Here is a 5,544-nt window from a genome sequence, read left to right as displayed (position 1 = left end):
TCTATTTTTTCCTTTCTTTCTTCTGTAAACACAATGATGTCCCATCAGGATAGTGAGGGCTTTATTGCTTGTTCATCAGATAGATTATGTATTTCTTTAATACTTGGAAACTTGACTTGTATTTATGCTAAAAGCAGCTCAGGTGTCATGAAAATCACTAAGGTAAACTTTAATCATATACCACGAGGTGTGACAATTTTATTTTCTCTCTCTTTCCTCAGATATATTATCAGTTATTTCTTTAATATATTGAAAGCTGGTGTGAATTATTGCTAAAAGCTGTTCTTGTCTCACTTAAAATCACTAAGGTAAGCTTTAATCATATCACATGAGTTGTTATGATTTTATTTGTATATAGTCTTTTTTTTTGTTTTTTTTAGGGGATAGCGCAAACGCAGTCCCCCACTACCACAAATTATGCAGTCGAGTTTCCCACATTTGGGGAAATCGCAGGGGTCAGCACACCCGGAGTGCAATGGGTGAGCCTCGGCTTGGGAAAACCACCTTCATGATCATGGTATCTCCCCTGCCAGGTTGTATATAGTCTTACACATTTTCTTGTTATTGATAACTATGTAGCTTTTATTTTAAAGTGTGATTTGCTTTTATTTAGTTTCTGGAGTCAGGAATGGATGAAATCCAACTGCAGTCTCCAAAACACTCTGTTCCATCAGACGCACACTAGGAAGTGGCCTGCTAAAAGGCTAGTGGCAGCTCTCTGATTTCTATGAAGCAGCTGGAGCCCAGAGATGCAAACCCTCACTGTCCTGCTGGGCAGAGTCCTGGGTGTGGTGTCTGAGAGGAGTGCTGGGGGCTGTCTGCTCAGGAAGGATGTCTCTGTCCACTTCCATAGGTGAATCCTCATTGATGTTGAGAGACAGCGGCATGGAGTATGAACCCTGCCATCCCCTGCTTTTCCTCAAGGATCCTCCAGATGCCCACCCATTAAATCCCCCAGTATTACCCTCAATCTCTTACTCAATCTGTTCTAGAGCTTATGTCCCACGGGGTGGAAGCTCTTCTTAGTTTTTCCTGTGATCTATTATCTCAGGCACACAGAGAGAAGCATCAACCCTGAAGGTGGCAACCAAAACTTGGATAAAGAAGGGAATCTATAATTAGGAAGACATAAAATATTGGAACAGGACTTGATTTCAAAGCCTGATCCTGAAAGGAATACAAAAACACATGTAATCTGACTTTCTTAAGAAACATTCTCGGAAAATATATAAACAACATATATAACCAATAAGGAACATTGCTAAAAAGCAAACAAACAAAAACAGACAAGACGTATCACCAGAACAGTCAGACATATGGGGGGAAGCACGGGATAAGAACTTCAGCATTGCTTGTCATTAGATGTAAGGTTAAGCAATAAGATACCATCACACACTGTTTGAAATGAATGCCAAAAAACCCAAAACAAAACAGCACAATTAAACAGGCAATTGAGAAGTGAAGGTAAAAAAGACACATCATATCTAATATGTTACTCACTGCATTTATAGTTTTTGGAAGGCCACAACACAACATTGTACTTCAGAATATGATCAAGAATATACATTAACTATATTTATTGTTTATTTTTCATCTACAATGATCACAAATATATTTTAAGATAATTCTGACGGTTTCTGAAAATTTCTGTTACCTAATTGATTGATAATGGATTGAATTGTAACTAAAAGTTATAACTAAAACTAAAAGTTGAAGAATTTGGATATACTTTCACCCTAATCTTTAGAAAAACAATATGCTTATAACCTTTGGATTCAGTGATCACAGCATAGTACTAACTGTGTCCACTCTTTACTTATTTCATTTGAGAATACAATAGTATCTCAGAATCATAAGGGTTTTAGGTGTACATCCTCCAATGCAAATAATTTATTTTTTCGTTGTTGCATAGGAATTTTTATTGGATTCAATAAGGGAATCATTGATGATTTACCGTTGTTTATGCCAAACCCCCATCTTACTGCCATTGAGTCGATTCTACGGCATCACAGTCCTGCAGGGTAGAGCACAACGGACCCTGTGGGCTTTACTACCTGCTGCGCCTGCAGTTAGCAACCCAACCTGAAATCCACTGTGTCACTATGGCTCCTTATTTAATCATAGTCTTTTTGATTTATTTCTTACACTTGTCCTTGGCTTTGCGTTGTCCCTATAGGTTTTATAATAATTAGAAATGGCAGATTTATTGAATTTTAAATCATTTTTTTGAATTTTAAATCATTTTGACACTTCTTAATAAAATAAAAATAATATGTTGTAAGATAGTATATTGTTAACTAAGGCAATTACATCTACTCACCAAAAAGACTTTCCGATTTCTGCCCCTCACTGCATTAGAGATGTTGGTAGGTGCTGTTGAGTCAGTGCTTACTCATAGCGACTCTGTATAAAACAGAACAATAACAATAATCCCCAGGCCCTGCACCATCCTCACACTTCTCCCATGTGTGAGACCGTTTTAGCACCACTGACTACTCACCTGATTGAGGGTGCTCCTCTTGTTGCTGGCACTCCAGTGCAACGGGAACTTCTTCCCTAGAGACTTGTCTTCCTGATGACATGCTCAAACCAGGTGAGAAGTGTCGTCATCTCCACTTCTAACCAGCATTCTGAGACACTCATTTGAAATGTCCTGCTATTGTAACACACGTGCCATTTTCGAGGGATCAAAGTTGTCTTTCCAATGAGTGTTTCCTTCAATGAATGAGCTCAGAAAGAAGTCCTCCAGTCACTCCAGGCCATTCCATTTGACCTTGTCTCACAAGTCAGGGCTCTCCCTATGCCCAGAACACTTATTTCTTTTAAAAGGAGAAAACGGGCCGCATGATTACGGGCATGGCACAACGTCAGCACGAGAAGTCACAGCAGTTATTTTCTGACACAGAGCTCATCAGTCACTCACTCCTCAGAGTCAAGGAGCGATGCAGGGAGGCAGCTCAGAGGACCTGACCCTGCACTGTGAGATCAATGCACCGCCTGAGCTCAGGATATTTAAAACCACGGACTACATCCATGAGTATGGACATGGACATGCCTATTTTTCTTTCAATGTCCACAGTTTTCCAGTGACAAGTAGGATGAGAATGTTCATGGTGCTCTGTTGGTCAAGAAAGAAAAAATATGTAATAAAGAAGATAGTAAAGGGTCATGGTGATTTGTACATGCTACTTCAAACATAGAATGTTGGTTGTTCTTTTCAAGCCTGCATTGAGAAGGAAAAAATTTAGACAGGAAAAAAAAAGAAAAGGCCAAATTGTACCTTGGGATGCTGAGAGCTAACAGAGGAAACCTTAATCCCAACAGGACATTCTGTCATTCATCCATGCCTATCTAGGGTTGGCTGGCTGTTCTCTGTGGGTCCTGCGCGCCCCCTGGTGCCCAATGACTTCCCTGCAGGGGAGGTTTGTGTCTGGGCTCACACTGACTTCCCCTCACTGTGCTCCTTGCACAGTAATACATAGCCGTGTCCTCAGCAGTCAAGGAGCTCAGCTGCAGGAAGAACTGATTCTTCGATGTGTCTCTGGTGATGGAGAGTCGACTTTGGAAGGACGGGTTATAAGTTGTATGACCATCATACCTTATCCTGCCTATCCACTGCAGCCCCCTCCCGGAGGTCTGGCGGATCCAGTTCCAGCTGTAACTACTGCTTGTGATGGAGAAACCAGAGACAGTGCAGATGAGGGACAGTTTCTGAGAGGGCTTCATCAATCCTGGGCCTGATTCCTGAAGCTGCACCTGGGACAGGACGGCTGTAAATAAAGATAATTGGTCTCTGTCAGTCACCCACAGTCACAACCATCCCCAGATTCCACACTGATATCTGAGATCCTCACCTTGGGGAACTGCCACCAGGCACAGGAGAACACATATCAGTAGCATCTTTAGACCACAGCTGTGCTTTCCCAAGGGACCCACAGCCCTGTCAGAAGAGAACTGATAGTCTTCAATGCTCAAGACCGGGATTTTAACCTAGTGCCTGAAGAATGATTTGCATAGGAAGGAGGTCTGTGCTTATAAACAGTGTTTCTTTTGTTTCTTCTAAGGCCATTGTAGGCTAATTCTTATTTTGAATTCATCTGTGTGTTAGTCTGCAATGAGAAAGCACTTTTCCTAAGAGTTACCTGTGAATGGTCAAAGGACAGTCCAGCATTTCTGAGCTCAGTATTCTTTCCCTCCAGCCCTTCATTGCCCTGCCCTGACTGAAGGTCCCGTATATCCTGTGCATCAGAGACAGGACAGTATAGAGTTCCTTGAAACCATTAGGTTCACCCCACAGTGTCTCCATTACCTCACACTCTCCAAACACATTGCTTTTTTTATACACTGATGCCACTTAATCAACCTCCTCAAAGTCCTTGGTCATTTTCATATGTGGTAGATATATGTTTTAGAAGAATTAATATGAGGCTGGTCCCAAGGAGTTGGGGATTGATGATGCCTCAAATATCCACCTCTTCCATGATGCCATTCAGTGCCCTTTTCCACCCCATCCTCCCTTGAGTATATTTCCTCATGTTTCTGGGCTCTGTGAATTGTTGCAACGTCCAACAGAAACTCATGAATGCTTGAGGAAATGGCTCACATGGTGGTGGGTGTTCACCAGACCATATCCCTAAGGTCAGGCAGCAGTAAGCTAGGGCCAGAGGCTGTCCTTCCCTTCTGTCCCAGTATTTTATTAAGGCACAGATGCCCTGAGGCCTCTGGCAGGGTGTCTGCAGTAGGCATTGGCCTCCTACTAATGTTCATCAGCCAGGTCTTTCCCATCTTCACCATGATTCACAAACCCCACTGCTCTTATGAGCAACACCATCACTGCATCCCAGTGCCTGATGGCTAAGGAAAACCTCAGTGTAAGTTAATTGATTCAAGTGCCATCGTGTTTCAGGTAAGAAGTTGCCAACTAGAAAAGTTGGTCCCAAGCCAAGACAAGGTTTTAACTCTGTGGCCTCTAAGAAATGCACGATTCTGAAGAGAGACCTCTTTGTTTGGCAGAGAATGTTCAGAAGAGTGCAAACCAGTCAGGTGTCATGATTTCACGTGTATAGATACAGCAGAGCAGGGAGTGGGAAAGAGTTGTTTAATAAACAGGACAGAGTAAGAATATGATCCAAAAACAGTGTTTCAGATACTGAACTAAAATACACTGGTTAGAGACACAAAGGTACTCTGGATTCAATGTGGTCCCTTCAGGTCTTTAAAATCTAGGAAGGATTACAGACCATTTTAATCCTTCTTTACCCAGGGGACTCTGGCTCACGTGAAATTTGAGCATTTACAACCAAAATTTACCTCTCTATTTGTGCTTTAGGTATGACCCCTTGATAACTGCAGGGATCACAACCTTGGATTTATTACCCAAACTCACAAATTGTCTGATTTTGGAATCATTTGCATATTATTGACCATGAAATCAGTAACACTGTCTTTATTTATTTTTTTTACATGCATGGTTAGTGTTTTATTTTTGGAAGAATGGTTCTAAAACATCACACTAAATCAGGTTGAAAGGTAAAGTTTAAAATA

At 41.5% G+C, this 5,544-nt stretch overlaps 1 non-coding gene across 1 annotated transcript; it reads right to left on the bottom strand.

The window, feature by feature from the left end:
* Positions 1-377: 377 nt before the first annotated feature.
* On the bottom strand, positions 378-540 carry LOC142443775 (U1 spliceosomal RNA). The gene has a single exon (XR_012783527.1). It is a non-coding gene; the product is annotated as a U1 spliceosomal RNA (small nuclear RNA).
* Between the last annotated feature and the right edge of the window lie 5,004 nt (positions 541-5,544).

The sequence above is a fragment of the Tenrec ecaudatus genome, chromosome 3 (genome assembly GCF_050624435.1).
Source record: "Tenrec ecaudatus isolate mTenEca1 chromosome 3, mTenEca1.hap1, whole genome shotgun sequence".
NCBI classification, from domain to species: Eukaryota; Metazoa; Chordata; class Mammalia; order Afrosoricida; family Tenrecidae; genus Tenrec; species Tenrec ecaudatus.
This window is presented reverse-complemented; position numbering and strand designations above follow the sequence as displayed.